At 32.0% G+C, this 26958-nt stretch overlaps 1 long non-coding RNA gene across 1 annotated transcript in view; it reads right to left on the minus strand.

Moving 5' to 3' along the window:
* The window catches only part of LOC126751756 (uncharacterized), a 130612-nt gene extending 109319 nt beyond the window's left edge, over positions 1 to 21293 (minus strand). Inside the window, exon 1 of the long non-coding RNA XR_007665920.1 lies at positions 20940 to 21293. This is a non-coding gene — a long non-coding RNA (uncharacterized LOC126751756). The remainder of the gene's footprint in view (positions 1 to 20939) is intronic.
* Between the last annotated feature and the right edge of the window lie 5665 nt (positions 21294 to 26958).

The following is a 26958-nucleotide window of genomic DNA, read 5'->3' on the forward strand; positions in this document are numbered from 1 at the left end:
GAAGATGGCAGCTTGGTAGCGAAAGCTTGGGAGAAAAACACGACAGTGAAAGCTGGGGAGTAAAAGCACGAGAATAAAATCAAAGCCCTGGGAGAAAAACTCGTGAATAAAAGCTTGAAAGTAAAAGCTCTGGAGTGAAAGCACAAGAGAAAGCTCATGAGAAAACTCGAGAATGAAATTTGGAAGTGAAAGCTCGAAAGTGAAATCTCAAGAATGAAAGCTCTACAGTAAAAGTTCAAGGATAAAAGCTCGAAAGTGAAAGTTTGGCAGAAAAACTCGACAATGAAAGCTCGGGATTCGAAGCTGGAGAGTAAAATGTCGGGAGTAAAGTAGCGAGAGTGACACCTCAATAGTGAAAGCTCGGGAATACAAAAAAACCGAAAGCTATATTTATATATACTTACATATGAGTGCCCTGCAAAATTGCTTTCAGTAAATTGAGAAGGAAATTAATTCTATGAATTAGATGAAGGAAATAATTATTATCGATTAAAATCACTGACGCTTTCACAAAGCTAAACAAGTAATTACGCTAATTTTCAAAATCGTGATTTAAAATGTATTAATTACATCGCATTTGCATGTACATATGGATACCGTATTACATTTCAGTCCAAATTGCGCGCATGCAACGTGTGGCATGTTAATTGTTGCACACACAAACACCTACACCGACATGACCGCAATGCGGTACACTTTACGCTGCCACGTCAACCACACAAAGACCAGTCAGTGACAAAGCAACCTGCTGTCCAGTAAAAGGAAGATCTAGTCAGAGGGAAAAAGAGAGAGAGATGCAACCTGCCTTCCAACCACCTTGCGTGCCGTCAGCTAGCTGGTCAGACAGCCCCCAATGGCCCGTCAGTGGCACAGCTGGTGTTGCAATGCAATTTCGCAAATTAATTGTCTTTCTGCGTGCGGCGACACCAACAACAATTAGTGCTGCGACAAAAAGTACACACGACTATGAGCAGCAGGTGGTCGGCGGACCAAACAAAAACATCTCTATAAACACACATGTATGTGATTGTTTGTGTATAAATTACACAAAGAATTGCTCTTTTTTTGTTTCCCCAGAATCCCTGCACTGCGCATTTAGTATTTTGTGGCGAACCGCGCTTAATTGTGTCTCCGCTATGCAATAACGCTATGAATGCTATCAGCTATTGGCAGATGCTGCAGCAGCTATGCAGCAAAGCTAGAGGAACTAGTGACTGGTAACAAGTGACAGTAGCACGTTCCGCAATTTAATCAAATTGCTGGATGTTGATGAACTCTCGAGGTCTCGTGTTAATGGCGAACTACATGACTGACAATTAAACAAACCAATAAAGTAGCGGATGTCCTTTAATGCGCTCATTTATACACTGCATATGCGAGTGTGATGTTAGGGAAGGAATCGGTATTTAATAATTGTGGAAGTGAAGTAGAGAAATTAACTAGAGAAGTTCTCAACATGTCTAGGAATAGTGTAGCCATAGCCAAAGACTTTCCGTAAAGAGTTCCTAGAAACCTTCAGCACGACCACGGCTACGTAGTCAAAATGAATCCAGAGCCTTTCCAGTCAAGGATTATAATCTAATGCAGAAAATCTTTGTGGAATTTTATCTGTCGCAACAAGAAAAAGTAGAAGTAGTGAATGTGCCTAGAAAATGAGAGTTTTCTTATACTTCTGCAAAAATTCCTGGCTTTAGCGATAGAAACAAGAACTCTGAAGATCCCTTACACTGTTAGAATAAGAAGAAATGTAATAAAGGTTGATAAGATTAGTCGGTTGTGACGAGTACCGACTAATTTATGAGGGAAGTGATGAAGAAGAGGTCGTCTTTTTTTCTAAAGCAAGTTGTTAATTCACTTATCTTTCCTTAACTTGGAAGTAATTTGCGACTTATTTATCCATACAACTTCTACTTAAATCCGTAATATTCTTGACGTTATCTTAATTTCATAGATCGAACCATAGTTTGGAAAAAGGTACTGCAAAATCCTTATTTTGAATATGAAAGAAACTTCGAGTGTTAACCTTTAACTGGTGACATGTAGTCTCACAGGCGTCGCGCGTTTTGCAAATTCTCACTTCCCAAAGTACCATTAAGTGTTCATTGTATTTTTTTTTTAATATTTCATAATAAAACCGCTGATTAAAACTAGTTCGATATTTAATTACATACCAATGGTTAAAAATAAACAGTTTTTAACAGAGTTTTAAAATATTTAAATTGATTTTTACAACAAAAAATTACTTTGAAAGTAGTAGCCTGTGAGACTACGCGTCCCTTATAGTGTTATAAATTTGTCACGTCCCCAGTTAAAGGTTAATATTCAGAAGAATAAGTTTTGGCCCTTCTTCTCTTTACTTTGAAATGTAAAGCATGTGATGCTTCAGTAAATTTTTGTAGAAGTCTCGAGCAAGGAATTGTCTGGCTGAAAGAAACTGCGGATCTAAAGTTTTTGGTCTGGCGGACTTGTCGTTTATTTGGAGGGAAATCTGTTTGATGATGACGCAGACACCTCTTACGCGGTTACATCCGCGGCTATTTTTTCCTTTTCATTGGGAGTTTTTTTGTGACGGGTCCAAAACCCAGCTTTCAACCCTGGGGAGGGACTATTCGACTTCTCGCTTTAGCTCGTCTTCAGAATTATGTTTTTTTTTTGGGTACCCAAAGGATAGTTGATCTAAGACCGGAAGTCGTGAGCTGCTTGAACCATATGTAAAAGAATCGTTTCGGGCTACTCCCAAGTGAATGCCGTTCAGAGATTTTTCCGTACTTGCGTGGCTCTATCCTCCGTGCGAATTTCTACAGACGGCTCCATGAAAAAATGGTTTTCCATAAATCATATAGATATTTTCCCGCAATACATGACGGTTCTCTCTTCAATTCTATTATGTTTGTATAGGCACATAAAAACTTAGTCCTTATCAGTCGTACTAGTATCCTCTTCTAGTATGTCGTGGAAAAGTTCACCGTTATGGTCTGTTTGAAAGCTCAATATAGTCTTAACCCTTTCATACATACACTTTGTAGGCGAGCCACAGGTCGTTTCCCAACTAATTCAGGAAAAGCATTGGATCTCATTTTAAAGAGATAAGAAGTTAATTTATTTTCACTCTAAGGAGAGTTTGAACTCTCTAATGGAAGTATACCCAACTTAAAGCCACGAATTTACAAGATTGAAGCGTTTAAGTGACAGCTGAGCTCTCAAAAGATACTAACTAGTTCCAGCCTTATGGGGCAAAACCACTCGGATTTCGTTCCTATGATAAGCATAACCAAAGAAATGTTGCTAACGACGCGATGTCTGTCTGGTCAGACTTAGGCCGCCATAAATTTGGTCCACCGGTGCCTCAACATTAGTGTTTAATCAGTCAAAGATGCCTAGGTTAGACATAATATCTCAATCTAAGAGAATTCAACAGCTCTTCGGATTTCCTATAATGGTTTTAGGATATGAGATTACTAAATACTTTAAAGATTAAAAATCTCTTAACTAAATACTATCCAAAAAAAATTTCGAAGTCACTACTAGATGAAATAAAATATTTCAAATTAATTTTTGTTTGCTCTTAAAACTCCCTCTTATTTGTTAACAAAAATTCCGAAGAAGGAAATTTAAAGCACCACATTAAAGATATGAAAAAAATAATTAAAGAAAAGTAATTGCGAAGTTAATAATTAACCAAATAATGCGCATTGCTCTTGCTACATATGTAAAAAGTGTTAACTTCAATTTTCTTTTGTACAAATTCTTCTACCCAACAGCCTGAGCACGCAAATTAAAACCCAACGGTAACGTTTTATTGTTGTTGCAGCGGTCAGCAAACCGTTATTTAAATATATATCCGTATCAAGGATAAACACCATAATACAACCGTGATTTATCCATAATCATGCACGCTCACTATTCCGACCTTATTGTGAAGACCATTCGGTTGCCAGACACGTTCTTTCTTCTGTCTTGCGATGCGGAGCGCCACAGCATGATGCTTTCCTTATTTGCCGCCAACCGCTTGCTTCCTTACTGCATGAAGTGTTATTTCCGTTAATTCTGTCTTCATTACTTTACTCAATCCCTCGCATTTTTAATACAGTCGGATGCAATATGTACATATATACTATATAAATGTGGGAGTACGAGTATATGGAATATACTTATTGTATCTTCTCTTCATATATAAATATTTTTCTCATTTCGAAGGCCAAATCAGTGCACTTGCACATATACTTTGTATATTTTGATTTGGTCCTTCTGCTTATATTATATAGTATATACATTTCAGTTCATATCCGCTCAGCTTTGACGTTTCCTTGCCCTTGTCTGTGGTGTCCATGTGTTTATTTTTCACACATTTCGCTTATCAAATTGGCTGGCTGGGCATGTGGATTAAATTTATTTTATTTCAAATATTTTTTCTCATTTGGGTTGTCAACTAATTGAAAATTATATATTTTACATACACATATACCTATTAAGCTTGCCTCGACAATTGTAAAACCGAGAGAGAAGATCTGAACTATCAGACAGATGAAATTTGCTATTATTCGAAATAACATGGCAATACATTTTATATATATATATACTGAAGACCCCGTATGCTAACAAGTTATCTTCACAAATGAAATTATCCAGAGTACCACTTCAATCTCAAAGAAATTGTTTAGATTGGACATATTATATCATCAAACTCAACTATCGGACAGAGGACCTCAAATGACAAACATTATTTATTTAACAAGATATCTTCACGAAATTCAGCTCAAATTATTCTCCAAAGTACCGCTACAAATTCCAAAAAAAATTGTTTAGATATAATCTCTATAACATATAGCTGCCATACAAACTGAACGATTAAATTCAAGTCCTCGTATGAAAACTTTTTCATTTCACAAGATATCTTCACGAAAATCGGCACGAATTATTATCCAAACAACCGCTATAATCTCTTCAAGGCGTTGTTTTGGTAGGACCACTGTAGCATATAGCTGTCATACAAAGTGAACGATCAAATTCAAGTCCCCATATGAAAAATTTCTTATTTCACAAGATACCATCACGAAATTCGGATTGGATTATTATTAAAAGCAACGATACAATATCCGAAGAAACTGTTTAGATGGGATCACTATAGCATATAGCTGCCATACAAACTCAAATATCAGACTGAAGACCCCGTATGAAAAACTTTTTTATTTGACAAGATATCTTCACGAAATTTAGCATGGATAATTGTTGAAAACAACGACACATCACCCGAAGAAACTGTTTGGATCGGACTAATACAGCATATAGCTGTCATATAAACTGACCGATCAAAAGCCAGTTCTTGTATGAAAACATTTTTATTTGTAAACGTTATTATGACTTCAGTCCAGCCGAAGTTAACATTTCCCATTTCTTAGTTTTTAAAGCAACAAATAAATATTTTATTTTCGCAGAGTTTTTATTATTAAAGGCATTATTAAAAATAGTTTTTACTACTTCTTTGTACATGTACATATTTAAACCATTAAACGTAAGTACGAATATATTTTTAAAACCACTTTATGGAGGTTTTCTAAACTCAATCGGTCCATAAAGCAAACACGCTTGAAAATACCATTTATAATTTACATATTTATGGGCTAACTTTAGAGCTCGTGGTACACCACCCACAGGCGACCCTTCGGAAACCGTTATATTATATTTGACATAGGTATTACGCGCGTATATTTTTCACTGCTTGTCTTTCGTACTTGTCCATTCCAAGTTTATTAATTTTTCATAGCTATTGATTTCCATTACTGAGCCACCCACTCAGCCAACAGTGCCACATTTGAAAAATACAAACAATATGTAATAATACATACAAGTATATACACACATATACATATATAATGTATATAAGGACACATCCATACTCATATGCAAACGTTATTTAGCAATTACCACTTGGCACTCCATAGCGCTAAAATAAAAATGCGCACAGCCAAGAGAGCAAGTGGGAAAGCGTGTTTCGAGTTTGACAGCAGCCAAGTTGAGTTGAGTGTCAGCGTACAATGGTTTTGAATTAAGCGACAAGCGGTGACCTTGACAAACAGAAAAATTCAATGTCTTCCCATACAAATGCATAAGCCACTAGTTAGTTTGAAAAAATAAATGCATGCAAACATATTTACTGCACATATACATATATTTACATATTTACATGCGATATGTGTTAGAAAAGAGTAAATATTCCCGACCATTTAGCTGAATTAACCGCTAATTGACCTCGCCCTGTCACATACTGGTACGAGTAATGCATTCATTTAATGCGATCCATATAATACCGGAAGATTGCGGTAAGCTCTTGCGTACGAATGATTGCTATTTGTGTTTATTGTGGGAGTTGCCAGTGGTCGACAGTCTTTGATACGTGTAAATTGCAACAGAAAACAAATGTAAGTGAGTGTGGTCTCCTGCAGGGTATCGTTTATGCTCTTAAATAGAATTATATAATTAAAACTTCAATTCCACGTATAAAATTAATTCAACTTTTAGTAAAATAAATACTTCTATTGCTTTGGAGACAAGCTTTCATGTTCAAAAAGCCGCAAGAGACCAAGAAATTGTTAAATACATTAAAATTTATGTCTTATTTTATATTAAGCTGATTCGCAACGCGCAATTTTCCGTCAAACAACACTCTAATTGATTGCTAAGCGGTTTGATGACGGGGCGTATGAGTAACATTTAATTCCATGAGACTTGTAGTAAATGCTAAGATATTGTTTTTTGTTTTTATTCTTATATTTAAGTAAATATATATAAGTATGTAATGTGTATATCATGCATACGCAACTGGTGCAGCATGTACATATATAAATGCCCAACAAATGGGCTTTGGCTATCAAATATCCATGAGCAATTAGAGCGAGTATTTGCCTAAAATTTCAGAGAAATTCCAAATTGTAAGTCAATATTTAAACTCTTCACGATTTTTCCATAAAATATTATATATCATTATGTATAATATATACTAAATAGTTAAAAATTCTTTTACTATTTGCTATCCTTTATTAACCATAACTCATGAATAAGTTTTCATATTTCGTATATTTGACATTTCTTATGAAAAATGTATCGATAATCGCGATATATGTTTGGTATTTTGTATTACTACTTATCCATGTTTTATTTCGGCCAGACTTTTAGAATAAGAACTAATTTGCATTTTATCGATATCGACTGTATCTAATTTATCGATAATAATGAGTTTTCCTAATCTAAATAATCTATTTTTTTAGCAGATCATTCACGTATATTTTTCCTACTCTTTCTGATGATTATGAAATTTAATTAAATAATAATCGAAAATAATCGATCATTTGACATTTCCTACGAAAAATGTATCGATAATCGCATTGATATACGGTTAAAATTTTGTATTTTTACTTATAAATGTTTTTTTAGGCCATATTTTTAGAATAATAACTAATTTTCATTTTAACGATAACGAGTGTATCTAATTTATCGATAATGGTGAGTTTTCTTAATCTAATAATCGATTTTTTTTTAATATATTTCCCGTATATTTGTCATACTCTATAAGATTATGATGTTTATTTAAATTATGTGTCATTTCCTACGTCAAATGTATCGATAATTGCGTCGATATACTTATATTTGGTATTTTGTATAACTTATTCATGTTTATTTGGGTATATAGAGTGCATTTAAGTTATCGATAGTAATGAATTTTCTTAATCTAAATAATCAATTTTTCTTAGAAGAAGATACAATTACGCTGTTTAATTAAATAATAAAAATTAATCGATAATTTGTGGTTTCAGTTATATTTGTAATTATTTGTATGACGATTGAAATTATCGCCTTTAGACCACAGCTTAACAATATGTACATATTTTTATATATCTACTTTTAATCCTATCAGAATTGCGTATAATTAAAAAATCGATATTTGGTTATTATATTTTATCGATATAAAAAATTATTAATGTTAACTATTTTTAATTTTTATTACAACTTTTAAGTTATTTTATGTTTAAAGATTTTGATTTTTACACATTTCATGGATTTGTGGCAAACTTTTTTTCAGGTCTTCGTGGCTACATATGCTTTTAATTTTTTAATATATCGATAATGCTTGCTACTATGTTTTTTTATTTAATTATGTTCTACTTAGGACGGATTTGTAGACTAATAATTCATTTACATTTGAGCGATATCGATAAAATCAAAATTATCGATAATAATGAACATAATTTATCGATTTTTTTAATTTTAGTAAGTTAGTGTTCATGCCTTTTGCCCCAATTCATGCTATTGTTAAGAGTATTTAAATAATCAAACCAATCGATATTTAGTGTTTTTATGTTTGTAGTAGCTTATTTGACACTTGGAATTTTTATCGACTTTAGACCATACCTTATCGATATTATATTGATTTGCATATATTTTTTATCTCTTTGAATAGTTTTAGCTATTTAAAGCACGTATATTTTTCGATTTTATGTTATCGAAATGAAAGTTTTTTTATTACCCAGGCTTCAACCAGAGTTAAAGGAGATATTGTGTATAAAAGGGGTTTTCAATATTAGACCAATAAAGACAGCAAATGACGCCATATTTTCCCCGCTTTTTTACATCTCTCTTAACAAGGTTTACCATTTTATCATGGAAAGATATACGATCCAACAACGAGTCGAAAGAGTCGAAATAATTAAAATTTACTACCGAAATTTAGAGTCAGTGGTCTCAACTTTAGGATATATAAGGATTATTTTTTTACTTCCATAAGATGGCTTATGTTTTGGATTTCTGATCTCTCTTTCTAATGTGGTATTGTGGCATCGATTTTTTTTTGTAGTAGGCATTGTCATGCTTTTTAATACATTTAATACTCACTGCTGGATCTGGCTTGATTAAAGTTGTCACGAAATCATTATAACTCTGAGATAACGTTTTGCTTGACATAATTTGGAATATATTTGTTGTAATTGCTTTATACCCTTCACATCCATATAACAGATATCATAACGTCCGTCTGGCAGATTCACTTCACAAGTGATATGATTGGTTTCGAATAGTGAGCAAGAAATTTTTATGAAAGTTGGCAAGCATGTTGGTTTTGGTATATGTTATTTTAATAATAGTACTGACTAAGACCGACACCTTACTTGACTTGACCTTGAGTGACTGTTTCTTTCTTACAATCTTACTCTAAATTAGTATTTTTTGCACATTTCTTCAAATGTTGCGCCCTCCTTAAAGCCTCTTTTAGCATTTAATATTAATTTACGCTTGCAGTTTTTCATTTCTGTCTGACTTATTTTGACTTTCACGCAGTAAATCATTTTTGAACATTACACAATAATCGATGAAATAGTTAGTTTATCCAAAGTAATCAATTTCTATGCTTTAATTAATATTGTGAGAAAAAAACATTTTTTCTCCGTTAGTCATTTATTTTAGTGCTATTAAAAGAATATGGAAATTTTTCTACTTCGTCAATTTTCGTGCTATTACCTTGCATAAAATACTTCCAAAATATCATTTGTGTATGAGTAGTATTTGACATTTGCTTGACATGACCCAAAAATGGTTATAAATATGTTAATATTTATATAAAGTAACAGACATAAAACAAAGCTAGACAAAAGCAATAAATTGCAGTCACGCGAAAAATACTGGCATTATTTATTGAGAATAAAAAAAGTAAAATATGAATTATTAAGGAATGTACATATCGTCAGCTAAAATGCAAAATGACGCTACTCATAGGTTTACAGGCGAAGAAAAAACGATATAATGAAACTACTAATACTGAAACAAGATTTGAGTTTTGGTTATAAACTGGTTATATATTGGTTGTCATACACTCATAATGAAACAAAATTCGTTATAAAATGGTTATATGTTGGTTATTATATCTGACATTGATTTAATTTTTGTTTTTAAATACGTTGTTTTTGCATTTTAGGTGGCGATATATAAGAAATAAAATATTAAATATTGATATGTTTCAACTAACTCAGCCTTAGACTGTTTCAATCACTCCAAAAAAAATTAAAAACAACAAAGATTGCACATTTATACCCAATTTTATTCTTTATGATATAAATAACCCACCAAACTACTTCTTCACTACTTTCTTGCACCGCCCTAAGCGGCTCTAAAAATTATATTTGCATGAATTATTATGTAACCAGAAATATATCGTGGCACGTGTAGGCATCTAGTTGTAACAAATCAATACTAAAATTATAAACAAGCACCCTTTCCGCTACCTCACACCATAAACACTGAATTTCCCTGCTTCCTTTGGCAAGACACATATCACATAGTTTGACAACAGACACTAGCTGAAAGCGCTGAAAGGCAAATGTCAACAAGAATTATCACATTAGCAAAAAATATGAAGAGAAAAATATGCTGGCAACAAATAAGCACCTATTTTTACACGGTCTTAACTTTGTGGTGGAAACTAGAAGTTATTAAGTCGCTCATTAAATGCGCGACATTAACTTGGCTATTCAAGAATATATATATATACATATATATATATATATATGTATGTGTGTGTGTGTGATGGAACGTGGCTGTCATGTTGCCACATTAACCACACGACATGCGTAGGGTGGCCACATTCACCACTGAGAAGGTAAATACATATGTACATGCACACACACATACACGCACACCACTGACAACCGGTGTTTAGCAAAACAAAGAGTGTCATCCAGCAACGCCACCGCGTCCTGCTGGCGCCACTGCGACGTCTACCAGTTGCAGAAAGCAGTGAATGGGCGCATGAAAAGTAAAACACAAATAAAACAAAAACAAACAATATTCATAGACAAGTACAATGGCATACAATGGGCAAAGCATAATAACTTGGCTGGAAAATAATAGTTGTGAATACGCACACATCCACGCACACACATACATATGTTTATAGCAATTGTGTTAAAACAAGGAAAGACATTCAAATACAATAACAATAACAATGTGGAAAATGTGTGGCTACAAAAATAGTATGTGTCTATGAAGAATTTATGACAACAGGCGCCCACAACCGAAGTGCACAAGCGTAGAAGGAGTTGGCGCCTGCCGGCAATGCCGTATAGTGTGGTCAAGTGTAACTTGTGCATGCAGACAGGTATATAATTACGGTACTGTCGAGAACTAAAATGCTGAATAAAGAAATTTCAGAGAAAAAAAGTGGCTATATAATAGTTTTCGCATGTCTTCGGCTGATAGTGTTGTGGGAATACTTCTAGAATGTTTTCGATATATTTGAATCTCGTTGAGTAAACTTCAAACGAAGCTCACGTAACTCCGTAAAGAGTTTTATTATATCCTGAACAGGGTATATTAAGTTTGCCACGAAGTTTTTTACACCCAGAAGACTACGACGCAGAGCCTATAAAATATACTGACCGATCAAAATCAAGTTCTTGTAAGGAATCTTTTGTGTTTATGAAGAGATTACTGTCAACGATTTTTCTTGTTTTTTTTCAGTAAAACTTATGTCATGTTATTTTATCTTGTATTATGTTACTTTATGCTACGTTATGTTATGTTATGTTATGTTATGATTTCTTATGTTATGTTATGTAATGTTTTGTTATGTTATGTTATGTTATGTTTTTGTAAGAAAATTATTTAAAATTATTTTGTGTCATTAAATTTATGGTTACATATTTTAAATATTTTTTTAACTAGAATCTTTAATTACTTTATGCTACGTTATGTTATGTTATGTTATGTTATGATTTCTTATGTTATGTTATGTTATGTTATGTTATGTTATGTTATGTTATGTTATGTTATGTTATGTTATGTTATGTCATGTTAAGTTAAGTTCTGTTATGTTCTGTTATGTGATGTTCCGTTATGTTATGTTATGCTATGTTACGTTTTGTTATATTATTATTTCATAATTTTATTTTATAATGGTTGAAAGTTTCAAACTCGCATAGTTTTTTACTTGGGTTTCAAATCAGTTTCGACTTAACAGAGACTCAATCGACGCAATAATCCAAAATAGTATAGGTACCACGCTTTCATCTATAATATTTTTCAATGATTGTCAGTTGAAAAGCTATTTTCGGGGAGATCAGAGCGACAAGAGTTTATGAGAATTAATTTTATTAATATTTTACTAGCGTCCAAGCATTTTTGAAAATTTTTGTTCTATGATTTTTTTTTTCCTTAAATAGAAATCATTTTCTAAGACGAAGAGTGTATATAGTACCTGTCTATTAACATTTAAAATATTGTTTTTTTATATTTCTTTAACCTTCTTATATGCTGAAAAGCTCGCCATGGAACTATTTTGTACTAAACTATACTCTTAGTCAATTATAAAGAGTTTGATGTGCGGGGCGTATGAGTAACATTACATTTCATGAGGTTAGTGTAAACGATGAGGAATCGATTAGAGGCTTTATACGTTTTTTTTTTTTGACTTTTTTCATTTTCACTGATGAGAAAGTTGATGGTTTTAAGACAGTCTTTTATATTAAATCGAAAAAATTATTAAATGAAAATTCTCAATTTTTTTTTATATTATTTTAAATATAATAAATAATAATAAATTAATCTAAATATTGGTTTTTTGCATATTTTTTGTTTTGAGAATTTTCATTTAGTAAATTTTTTTATTTAAAATGATATTACTTTGGCCAAAAATGTCATTTTTCTTATTTTAGTTACAATAATTTTATTTTATTTTTATTTTATTTCCTTCCTTTTTTATTATATTTTTCCCTATAATATTTTGTGTTCTTACACTCAACCACTGTGCCAAGGTCAATATACCTTCAACATTTTGCAGGAAATAAAGCCAGAAATACTTAAATATGTGCTTAAAAGCAGAATGTGCCAATTTGGCCACGCCAAGTCAACTATTATTTCGCCTGCACACTGTGCTAATTTGAATATATAGCAAACGCTGATTTTATTTACGAGTATAATTCAGCAAAATAAATAAATATAAGCATATTTTGTATCTTCGTTGCAAAAATAGAAACAGGAACATACAAACAAACAGAAATGATTGCCTTCGAATACAATAAACTGTCGCGTTCATATTTGCAGTCAAATATGAAAGAGATTCGTACACACACATACAAAGTTAACAGAATTCACTTAACTTAACTCTCAAGCGCACAAACGGCAGCGCTTCTGGCAATTTCTATGCAGATGATGGCACTTATTACCAACACAAACACATAAAGCCAAGTGTCATTATACTAAACATAAACAGTTACTTATTAATACAAAATTTACCGACATTCGCCGTTATATGCGCTGGTGCTTTGGTGCTTTGGACTATCTCTCTTTCTTTTATCTCTCTTCAACTCCCTCGCTACACACGTCACATTAAATATTTACACTTTAATAAATGCGTAAGTGCGCGCTGTAGTGGTCAATATTTGGCAATGATGAGTGCACAAAACACACGCACACATATACATACAAACACATATACAGAAATACATATTTTTTAATAGCACACACATACTTGTTTGGCATATAATTTAATATTCGTAAGCATCAAGTACTTTCCCATTGCCAATGCCAGCACTCACAAAACTTGTTCAACAACGTTGCTCATACGCCCTGTTGACCGAGTATGTGTACTCGTGCATGTTGCATTACACGCAAGACGTACACTTAAAGCGATTGCTCTTTTTTATTACACCCCTGTTTTGCATTTTCCACTCAATTTATCACCGAATTCTGTTCAATGCAACACATTCTACACACACACACACACATTCTAAGGTTGTGGTGCTGGTTATACACCGTCGCACTTATTTACGATTGTTCAATTGTGCATTTATTACTTGGCACATAATTGTTGTTTTTGTAACACAAACAAATTTGGCCTATTTATGCTGTGCATTTGTATTTGTTTGCGGTCACACTTATCATATCACTTCTTGTCGGTTCACCAGCTTGTCATTTAGTCAGTCGATGTGCTTGGTTTTGATTTCGGTGGTTTCTGTTTTATGTTCTGTTTCGATGTGTGCATATTTTGCATACAGTTATTTAGTCTTCAAACGATTTGTCGCACGAGTGGCGAGAAATAACAATCTGACAGCATTTTTCTACTGCTGTGATTTGTAGCAGAGGATGCGCTATGGCACTCTTGAAAGAAATGTAATTTAGAGGATTTTTGTATTGTTGCATTGTGTTAGTCTATAAGCATTCACCTTGCAGTTTTTCAGTATTTACAAAATTAGAGAAAGAAGTATTTAATTTAAAAATTTAATTTGTGAAAAATAATTTAATATTATTTTATTTAATATTTTTTTTTATTTAAATGAATTTTTGTAAGAAAATTATTTAAAATCATTTTGTGTCATTAAATTTATGGTTACATATTTTAAATATTTTTTTAACTAGAATCTTTAATTACTAATTTTATTTTACATTAATTTTATACATTTTTTTTATTTAATATACTTTTTGTTTTTTAGTTTTTTGCTTTAATTGTCTAAAAATTGGTTTATTTTTTTAAATAATTAATTTTTTATGAACGTTTTTAGTATTGAAAATATATTTTTTAGTATTAAACTTAATATTTTCTAATATTTGTATTTTTTTTAAATTCAATACTAACTTAAACTTAATTTTAAGTTGAGTTTGAATTTTATTTTTAATGATAATCTTAAATTTACTTTATTTCATGCAGTTTAAACTTACATTATTTTATTTTTTATTATCTTATATATAAATTGTTTTTAATATACACTTTTTTGTTGCTTTCTTATAATATTTTTTGATATTCTAAACAAACTTTTTGTAGTTTTTAATTAATTTTTTTTAATATTAGCTTTCTTTTCATTTTAATTTTGTTATATTTCAATTAATTTTTTTTTACCTTAGTTCAGTATATTTTTTATTTTATTTTATTTTCTAAAAAGTTTATTTGTAGTTTTTAATTAATTTTTTTCTTTTAAATTCTATTTTATTGTATTTACATATTTTTTTTAAATTTATTTTATTTAATTTCATTTTATATTGATTTCAATTTTTTAACTCATATATTTATTTTTTTAATACAGATTTTTTGTTGCTTAAATTATTTAAAAAAACATTTATTTTATATTAATAATTTTTTAATATTCGAAAACGTTTTTTTTTTTTAATTTTTTTTTTTTTTTATATTTTGCTTCTTTTTTTAATTTTTTTGTATTTTAATTTTTTTGTAATATTTGCTTGTTCAATTTTTTTTTTGTTTTTTTTTTAGTCTTATTTTATTTTTTTATTATTTTTTTTTATTTTATTTAAAAAAAAAAGCTTTGTTTGTATGAATTATTTTTTAATATTATTTTGTAGTTTCTATTTTTTTAATATTCGCTTTTTTTCAATTTCAGTATATATTTATTATACCCTGAACAGGGTTTTTTTCACGTTTGTAACACCCAAAAGGAAGCTTTTAAAAGTTATATATAAATGATCAGTATGTTGAGCTGAGTCGATTCTGTCCGTCAGTCCGTCTGTCTGTATATATACAAACTAGTCCCTCAGTTTTTAAGATATCCTTTTGAAATTTTGCAAATGTCATTACCTCTTCAAGTTCTTGTATGGAAAACTTTCACATTTGACAATGTATCTTCACCAAATTTGGTACAGATTATTATCTAAGGCAACAATTTTCTCCGAAGAAATTGGTCAATCGGTTTATGCTAGCTACCATACAAATTATCGAAATCAAGTTCTTTGTTTGTATTTGACAATGTATTTTTTTTGGTAATAAGGCAACAATGTAATCTCCGAAGAAATTCAGATCGGTTAACTATAGCATAGTACCATTGAACGATATTTTTTTGGAAAACTTTTGCATTTGACAAGATATATTTACGAAATTTCCTAAAGCACCAATATATGTTATTTTATTTTTAACGTTTTTTCTTGTTTTTATGTTAAATTTAAATTTCATTTTTAAAGATAATTTTAATTTATATTTTATTTAATTGCATTTTTTCAACTTATTTTATTCCAATTATTTTAGTTTTTTTAAATGTTATTTTGCAGTATTTTATTTATTTATTTATTTTTTTATTGGACTTTATTTTGTTTAAACTTATGATATGCATTTTTACTTTTTCTCATTTTATTTCATTTTAATTTATTTTATTTCACTTAAAATTTTTTTTCCATTTTATGTTAATTATTTTTTGATTAATTTTATTTTATTTTGTATTTTTTTTAAATTAAATTAAATATAATATATAAATCTAACGTTTTTTAAATAATGTTAATTCAATTGCTTTAACCATCTGAGCGCTAAATTTCGCATAAAAATGAAGCCTTACGTAATATATCAAGTAAAAGGTAATAAAAGATATCCTCTCCCTCTACCCAAAAGTAATAAGGTACAGATTACGAAAAATAACAAATTAGTAATGCGCTCAGATGTATGTGTTAAATCCAATTATTGCACTCATGCATACATAAATAAGTATATATGTTTTTTTTTGTATGACGGTGCTAATTAATTGAAAGGAAACACATAAAAAAAGCCATTTAAATTGCACAGACACATGCATACACACACCCGTTCATTTCATAGAGGCAGCAAAATGTGGGCGAAAGGTACTAACAAACCCACATCAGCCGACAAGTGTGTCCTAATTATGTGTGAGAACAAGCTTGTACGAAATTGTGTGGTCACTTGTGTGTGAATTTGTGTTGCCCGCATGGGTAAATCTTGCTTCTAGTACAAACAATGCTTACACCGGTTTATATGTATATATACATGAACATCAAACATCTACCACAGAGTTGCTGTTTGAATTTGTAATTAAGCTGATATGTGCTACAAACATACGTACGTACTTAACTCAAACCACATAGCATATCGCACAATCATCTCATGCGTCCTTTAGACGCCTAATGGCTAGTTAGTGTAGTACAAACTGTGATAGGCGGGGCCGGTAGGTCGACATATTTTGTAGAAAATTGGAGATTATTAAATAAAATTAACTTTCCTGATATTTTGGAAATGTATGAAGCAACTTTCAAAGCCAAAAACGAGTTAAGTTGAGTAGCCATGTCCGCCTGTCGGTCTGCCTGTATATACTCAAACTAGTCCCTCAGTTTTTAAGATATAGCTCTGCAGTTTTGCAAGTGTGCTTTTTTCCTCAAGAAGCTGCGCATTTGTTGAAACTGTCGATATCGGATCACTATAGCATATAGCTGTCATACAAACTGAAAGATCGGTATCAAGTTCTCCTATAGAAAACTTTTTTATTTGATAAGATATCTTCATGAAATTCGGCATGGATTATTGTCTGGGACAAGGATATTGTTTTCGAAGAAATGATGCAAATCGATCCACTATAGCATATAGCTGTCATACAAACTGAACGATTAAAATCAAGTTCTTCTTAGGAAAACTTTTATAATTGGCAAGATATCTTCATGAAATTTGGCACGGATTATCTTCCAAGCCAACCATATAATTTCCGAAGAAATGATGCAAATCGAATTACTATATCATATAGCTGCCATACAAACTGAACGATTAAAATCAAGCTCTTCTTAGGAAAACTTTTATAATTGGCAAGATATCTTCATGAAATTGGGCACGGATTATCTTCCAAGCCAACCATATAATTTCCGAAGAAATTACGCATATCGAATTACTATAGCTTATAGCTGCCATACCAACTGATCGATCAAAACCAAGTTCTTTACTTTTTGACTTAAGAAGTGTATTATGGCTTCGATACTAACGAAGTTAATTCGATCATGTTTTTGTTTCTGCTTTAGGTGTAACAATTTAAAACATAAATTGAAATAAAATACTTCAAAAGCCCTGAAACTTTACTAGAAAAAATATTAAGAAAACTCTATCTCGAATTTTACCATCTATATTTATTCAATTTAGCTTGTTAACTAAAGCCTTTAGGGATTTTAGTACATATATAAAGATATTTGATATATTGATGAACATTCTCAAGTAATTTTTTTAATATATAATATATATATATGTATATATATTTCTTCAAGTTAGTTAACTAATTACCAATTCAATAGTCATTGAAAGCACTTTCCATATTTTAAACGCAAACTGCATCTATATTTTTACAAAAAAGTATCACTTTATCAATGCAAAAACTTTAGCTAACCACCCGTTCACCGCAATCACCAAGGAAACCGTTACAACAAGCATTTGCATCTGATACTAAACTTTCATCGCCACAATTCACACGAATACAAATTGTCGCCTTCACAGATCTATTGCTTTTGAACTGCCTTAAGTGGATTATAGCAGATACTTTTTCAACTTTTTGGTCAATTCGGCTACCCTACACCAACACCAACAAATTTTCATTTCAACTGCTTGCTCTAAACTTTGCAGCGCACTCATACGCCCTGTAGGCCCGCACACGTACAAAACGCGCAGTTTGCAATGCGACAAGCTAAAGTTGGTTTATGCAAAGGGTTAAAAGAGGCGGTGCAGCAAGATTGGCAGACTTTTAATTTGAATTTATTGATGTATTGCATGCGAAAGTAATTTATGTCGATTTTTTCTCGTTTTATATTTTATTTTATTTTTTTTTTTGATTAATTACATCACTTAACAAATTGTTGCTATAAAAATGTTATTGATGCGAATTAGTAAATTGTCATGAAGGTGGTTAATATTTTTCTTTTTATTGTTTACTAAAAAAGTATTGTGAATATGAAGAGCATATTATTCGCTTTTAAGCGAGACACTTCCAAAAACGCAATATTTTTTAGTTTAGGAATTCTGAACTTAATGATAAGCTATTCAACAAAAGAGCGGATATGACACTTATTTGGAAACAAGCTGCAGAATTTGTTACATTATAACCAATCGCTGTTTATTTTGAAAATAGCTCTTAACAAAACACACTGTTAAGCCTACTTTTTGGCGTATAACATTATTCATACATTCTTCAGTGACATTAATGGCCTCAAAGCTGATTCTGGGAACAGTGTCTAATTCATACCTAGTAGCATATATGTATGCCTGTTAGTGTCTTAAACTGACTCAAAACGGATGCAATACGGTGGTTGCATCACGATATTGGTTGAAAATTTGGCGAAAAATTTACGAAAAATCAATGCAGCATGCGACGGTGCATTAACATGATTCAAAAACCAAGATTGTGGGCCCATGAAAGCGGCCACTTTTTTCGAATAGCTTCGCGCAAATATCGAATAACACTCAAATAGTATTCCTTGTTGACAGTTTGGCCAGTCGAAAGGAATTAGGAGTACACCACACCTCGATAATCGAAGAAAACTGTTAACACAACCTTGACTTTTGAACTACTTTGTTGTGGTTTTTCGACTTCGGCACACCTTTGCCATGATATTCGGGCGATTCATCGTCTTTATCCGGCTCGTAAGCAGAGATCCAGAACTCACCGCCAGTAATAATACGTTTTATGACATCCTGTTGGTTTGAAAGCATTATTTCACAGACATTAACACGACGCTGTTTTGCGAAAAAAAAATTGTGATTTTGGAACTAATCGTTCTTTCACTTTTCTCCCAAATGGTCCTTTAAAATCGTGTTAACGGATCTTTTCGATATTCCAACGTTGGTGGTAAGGGCTCTGACTGTTAATCGTCGATTCTCAAGCACCAATTCCTTTATTTTATTGACGTGTCGATCATCGGTTGTTGTTGATTGCCGTCCTTGACATCGTCCATCGTCATCGCGTTTTCGATCCTCTTTGAATAATTTGTACCAATAAAAAACACTTGCTCGCGACAAACAATTATCACCGAGGTCTTTTTTCAACATTCTGAAAGTTTCGGCAACAGAAATTTGATTTCGCACACAAAATTGTATAGAATTCCTTTGTTGAATAACTTCACTCCTCGTAAAAATCGCTGAATGCTCTTCCTGTACTTCAGAAAGGCAAACGTTTACTAAAGACTAGAGATTATTTGCAGTTGACATCTGTGCGTCACTGATAGCCACACAAAACTAGAAAAAAAAACTATTTCGACTAATGGGTTTTCGCACGAAATTTAAATTAAAAATCTTACTATTTTTTGCCCACAGCTCCACGTTGTCATTCACGCAGTAGCTAATACCGGGTGTTAGTGTGTTTTTTTTTAAGAAATTGGAAAATTCTCTACATGATTCAGTAATTCCAAAATCATTCTCAGACTTGTTCGATTTGCTATGTGCTCAGCCTTAGACTGAAATATGCGTTCATATAAAGACTAATGAGAACCGGACATGTGAGAAAGTGCGAAAAGTTTTTAAATCATATATATATATATATACATATATATATACATATTTTTTTCATAAAAGGATGCAGAATTGTTCGTTATATCATACTTCATGTTGAGTGAAAAATTCATATGAATACCTCTTATATGCTCCGCTTGAGAAGAGAATATGATTCCTGTTTTCCGTATAAGGTTGGAGTCAGTTGAAAACTTTTAACGCGTTTTCTGGCAAATCGATTTTTTTGACTTATGCCGGTCTTGCAGCAAATGAGCGATATATATATATATACAGTGTCGAACAAAACTCATTGGACTAACTCGAGTCTCACACATGTTCCGTCATAACTTTTTACATAGATGCATTAGAAGAATAATTTTTTTTGCAAAAGAAAGATCACATATTATTTATTAAGAAACAATGCAAATTTATTTTTTAACTTTTATGTAAAATTTATAAATTATAACAGTAGGGAAAAAAGTAAAAAGTTCGTGCGACATAACATGTATTTTTTTTATCAAATTTATATTTTTAATAATATTTTAAATATTTTGTAAAATAATATTAAATAATAATAAAAATGCTTAATCATTTTAATATCGGAAGGTAAATAAGCAGACTTTCTTTCGCTGTTTTTTTATAATTTCAAAATTATTTTGAAATTCATAATTTTATTAATTTAGTTTTAGTTTTTAAAAATTTGTATAAACAAACTTACCCTTCAAATAGGAGAAAATTAGATTCCTTTTGTTTTTATATTTTTGCCAATGTTGCTGTTTGATTTTGTTGTTGTGGATTTTTCAGTTTATTTCTGGCGATTTAGTAGCCATTTCTTTTATTTGAATATTCAGGTACTTTTTCCAGTAAACTTTTTGCACTATAGCGTTTTTTTTTAACTTTTTGTTAATATTTGGAAATTTTGTAAGATATAGAGAAAGCATACAATTTAAAAGTTTTTGTCTTACACAATTTTTCAAATAGTAAAATCAATACTATTTTAATGGATTTTATTTTTTTCGAAACCAAGATTTATATTTTTTATATATAAAGTATATTAATAATATTATTTTTACTTGCTCATTCTTTTGTCCTTTATTTCTTCAATGCATTCCTTGTAAAAATATATATAACAGTTTTGCAGTTTATTGCGCAAATCTACAAAAAGGAGAAAATATGTAATTTTCATGTTTATCTAAGTTTGAAAATATATTGTTTAGTGAAATTTTTTTTATTTTTCATTTTTCGTTTTTTTTATAATATTTTACATATTCGTATTTGAATTGTATTTATTTTAAACGACACACACTACATAATTATAATTTTGGTTTATTTGATATTTTTATACGCCGAACTTGGTGTTCGAGGGTTGCCTTTATATTTCGGCCTTAAAGAATAAAAACAAATATTGAACAACGAGAATCGCTTTATTGCTTTTCAAAATATTTTCCATTAAAATCTATACAAGGTATGTTCCAAAGTAAACAGGACTTTAAAAAAACAACAGAACAAATGGTTTTTTCTGCAAAATCAATTTATTTTATTCAAAATAGTCTCCTTCTGCTTCAGTACAGCTTTTTGCACAATTCAAAGCATGTCGAACGAGTGTTTTAGCTCGTTGGCCGGTATGGCCGCCAGTTTGCTGAAGCAAGCCTTTTGAATGACCTCTACGTCTGCATAGTGCTTTCTTTTTATGGGCAAATGCATTTTTACGAAAAGGAAGAAGTCACACGGTGCCATATCAGGTGAATACGGGGAGTGGTTAATGGTTAATATGTGATTTTTTGTCAAATAATCACAAGATGTCCTTCGAATGTTGGATTCTGAGCAATTTTTGGTCGTCAGTCAATTTATGCGGAACAAACCGTGCACACACCTTTCGTAAGCCCAAATGTTCGGTCAAAATGCGATAAATCGATATTTTGGAGATGTTCAATTTCATTTCCATGAATTTCAATATTGATTTCGGCTGATTTTTGATGAATTCACGCACAGTTTCGATGGAATTTCAGGTGATCACGGATTTTGATTGACCCACATGTTGATCGTCATTTATGTCCTCCCGACTACCGTCTACTTTGAAAACGCTGAAACCGCTCCTGCCTTCTGCTACTGGAAATGTATATGTGTTTCACCTGCTGCTTACTTTCTTGCTCTTGGGCGAAAATCTACGATTCGTCAATTGTCATAGACGTGCTTTCGCATTTTTTAACACAACCAATTAACACGAGCCTGTTTTTGAACGATTGACAAATTGTGTGAAATCCACTGTGAGGAAACTCTTTTTACAGTGAAATGTGCAATATTGAATGTATGCTCGTCTCATTAATGCGAATAGTTGACTCAATCTCACAATGGGTCACATGATGATCTTGCAATATCAGTTTGCACACAGCATCAATCGTTTTCGGAACAAGCACTGAGTGTGTACGACCTTTTCTTATGGGAGTGATCTACAACTTCGATTGAATTCACCATACCAACGATAAACACTGCTCCGGGATGCCTCCTCGTCGCCAAATATTGAAATATGTTCATCGATGTACTCTTCATGAGTTAATCCACGTCGAAAGTTGTAAAAAGTAAAAGCGTGAAAATGTTTGCAATTTAATTCCATTTTTGGAAAACATGAATGTTTTAAGTTACTGTAAACAACACAATCAGCGTTCGTATGTCAAAACGTGCGGCGCATGTATAACATCAAAAAAGTCAAACTTTACGATGAAGCTCACTGCCAGATTGCAACACTAGGGTTGCCAAATACCGAAATATAAAAGGCAACGAAAGGAAACCTCGAAGACATTATAAAATATGTATTTAAATGATCAGCTTGTCGAGACGTCCGTCTGAATGTTCATCAAAATGATCGATCAAACTCTTGTAAGAAATATTTTGTACTTTTGAAGGGTTTTATAGCACCCACGTAAAGGAAGTTAATGTTTTTTCTTGTTTACCACAAATAAATAATTTATTTTGCTATAATTTTTTTGCTATAATTTTTAAATTTGTATGCTATAATATTTTTGCTATAATTTTTTGATATAATTTTTTTGCTATAATTTTTTGCTATAAATTTGATTATTTTTTTGTGATTTAAAACTTAATGTCTTTTTGAGTTTCAACATTTATTTGATTAAAAACCTTTAGTTTTTTTAATTTTCACTTTTTTATTACTTCTTAATTTTTCTTGTAAATTTTTGTTAGTCTGAAGTTATATGTATATATACATATGTTACATATGTATTTGAGTATGTTTTTCGAGTTATTTTTATGAGTTGATGGAAAATTATTATTATTTTAATTTTTGGAATATAACTTTTATTTTAATTTTTTCTATAGACCACTTAATTATTCAGAACGATTTAAGTCTTTATAGTTTTTTTTTTTTGTTTTATAAATACTTTGAAGCTTTTTTTATTTTTATGTAAATTATCTAAAATGTATTTTAATTTTATTTTAATATTAATTCAAAATTTATTTAATCGGAGTCCTAATTATTTAAACTATTTTTAAAATTTTTTGTTTGTTTTTTGTTAATTTATAATTTTAGAAAAGCTTATTTCGCGTATAAATTTTTTTACTTCATAACATTATTAAGATTGAGGTAAAAACACAAAAAGTTGTTATTAACTGATTTTAATTTATTTTACAGCATTATTAAAAATAAAACTATTTTTCTTTTACATAAAAATCCTCAAGAATTGAGTGAAAAATACAAAAAAAAATATTTTCTGTATACATATTTTTTTGCTATAATTTTTTTTTTAAATGCTCAAAAATATTCAAAAAATTTATGGACAAAATAGTATTGCTACATTTAAAGTAATTAATTTTATTTTTTATTTGCCGCTAATTTTTTTTTTTAATTAATTTTTTTAATTTTATGTTAATTAATTATTTTTAATATTTAATTAATAGAGGAAATGTAATAAAATATAAAATGTTTCCAGAAAAAGTTCAAAATTATCCCTAAAATATATTTAACTTTTATATTTTATGAAATAAATTATGGTCACTAGCACCAAATAAATTTTATCAGCAACGTTTTACAACATTTATTGCAATCTTTTGGCTTCATTTGTCTCAAACTTTTAAAATTGCCAACGTTTCAAGCTTTCCACAGTTCTCACAAACAACTTTTTTCATTTTCCAAACTTTTTTTAAGAAGAAATTTCTTTACAATTTTCACCTCCGACAACGCGGCCGCCACAAAGTTTAACACTTAAGCGTTTTCCCACAATTTTGCACTTCAGCACTTCCGTGAGCCACAAATTCTCATTAACTTCGACTTGACACGCTTACGACACCGTACCGTTATTGTTAGTGCACACTGCTGGGCGTTATCCTTTTAAGCGTTAATAAGCGCTACGCTTACGTATATGTTTAAGTATGAATTATTAGGTCGTTGAATTGTGACTTCCGCAATGTTCAGTTGACGCACAAATTGCCATCCAACACGCACAACAAGTCGGCATCGACTGACCTGTCTTTCTTGGCCACGGTCGCTGCTGGTGTGCCAGAAGTTTGTCGTCTTCGTCGTGTCGCCGAATGGTGTTCAGCGCAGTGCGGTGTTGATGCGATGCGTTTCGTCAGTCGGTGTTGTTGCTTGCAGCAGCGCAATGTTCGACTCCTTTTTAACAGACGCCGTTCACTTTTTTTCCAATATTATGATTTAGGTATATATGTACATACATACGTACATATGTTTAATTGTTACCCCTGAAAATAAGTGCACGCTGTTGGATAAGCTTCTTTATTTTGAGGGATAAATTCGTTTTTGTTGCATTTTTGGCCACTTGCCTCCATTGTGCGAACTTGAAATTAGTATATGGATGTGTTTGTAGTTGTTGGCCAGACAACTGAATGCGTTGAGACCAGTGTTGCCACTGCGATTTTATGAAATTATTTAAAAGTTGTTGCAAACATTGAAATACAAACATTCTAGTGAGAGCTAGATATGGTTCCGGTGCAAAGGTCTAGGTTTTGAAGAAAAGTCGTGGTTTTAGGTATAATGTCCTGTAATGATGCCCGAACCAGTCGTTTCATCTTTTCGAAAGGTGGCGTCAAATGAAGATTCCAAGCGAAGACGGGTCCCTCTTCACCTCGTCTTTCCAACGGAGTAGAGGTCTTCCTCTTCCACTGCTTCCTCTAGCGGATACTGCGTCGAATACTTCAGAGCTGGTGTGTTTTCATCCATTCGAACGACATTACCTAGCTAGCGTAGCCCGTAGCCGCTGTCGCTTAATTCGCTGAACTATGCCAATGTCGTCGTATATATCATACATCTCATCGCTCCATCGAATACGATATTCGCGTTGCCAATACGCGAAGCATCACAAATCTTTCGCAAAATCTTTCTCTCGAAAACTCGTAACGCTGTCTCTTCAGATGTTGTTATCGTCCATGGCTCTGCACTATACAACAGGACAGGGATGATGAGTGACTTGTAGATTTTGGTCGTTGTTCGTCGAGAGAGGACTTTACTTTTCAATTGCCTACTCAGTCCGAAGTAGCACCTGTTGGTAAGAGTTATTCTGCGTTGTTGGTGTTAATTCTGATTCCAAGATAGATGAAGTTATCTAAGACTTCGAAATTATGATTGTCAACAGTGACGTGGGAACCAAGTCGCGAGTGCGACGACTGTTTTTGTGATGACGGGAGATATTTCGTTTTGACCTCTTTCAATATCAGACTCATTTGCTTCGCTTCCTTATAGAATCTGGAGAAAGCAGAATTAACGGCGCGGTTGTTATAGTCAATGATATCGATGTCATGAGCAGCTATACACGCACGAAAGTGTATCGCTTTGTCTGAAATCTCGTTTGGTATCGAACGGCTCGGAAAGGCCCTTCCCAATCCTGACGAAGCTTTTGGTATTGCTTAGCGTCAGTTTACACAGCCGTATTAGTTTTGCGGGATACCAAATTTAGACATTGCGGCATAAAGGCAGATCCTTTTCGTAAAATCAAAAGGCAGCTTTAAAATCGACGAAGTGACACCCCACCACTCGTCGATCCTCTTTTCCAAGAATTGGCGCAAGGTGAATATTTGATTATTTGTTGGTTTTTCAGGCCTAAAGTCACACTGATAAGGTCCAATCGATTTGTTGACGGTGGGCTTTAATCTTTCACACAATACGCTCGATAATCCCACGGTAGTTGGCGCAGATTGTGGGGTCTCCTTTTTTATGGATTGGGCAGAGCTTTCATCCGGCCATATTCTACAAAGAAGCTGATGTATGTTTCTTATCATTTCCTCGCCGCCGTATTTGAATAGCTCGGCCGGCATTCCGTCGGCCCCCGTCGCTTTGTTGTTCTTCAGACAAGTAATTGCTATCCGCGACAAGTTACCTAAACCCAATTTCTTGAAAAGCTGTCTCTCAGGTGCTTAGAAAAAAATATTTTTGAACAGAAGACAGATTTTTGAACAGTCGATTTAAAAAAATTATGTTCTAAAACCTCTGAAATAAAGATATCATATACTAAATTTTTCGAAAGTTTAAAAAATCAGTACCAAACATTTTGCTGCGACAACCCTGCCTGTTTCACGCAAAGGACTAACAGACCCACTATCGACCGCGTTCCTTGTCCAACAAAAAAAAGTTGTATAACGAACAAGCTCGAGATGGAGCTGCGGCACAACAAAAAACTTGCATGTCAAACCTGCCTGCCGAACAACAATGATTGCACAATACGCAACACAACAACAAGCACAAGTGAAACTTTACTATGCGAGGTCCT

This window comes from Bactrocera neohumeralis, chromosome 2 (genome assembly GCF_024586455.1).
Source record: "Bactrocera neohumeralis isolate Rockhampton chromosome 2, APGP_CSIRO_Bneo_wtdbg2-racon-allhic-juicebox.fasta_v2, whole genome shotgun sequence".
Taxonomy (NCBI): Eukaryota; Metazoa; Arthropoda; class Insecta; order Diptera; family Tephritidae; genus Bactrocera; species Bactrocera neohumeralis.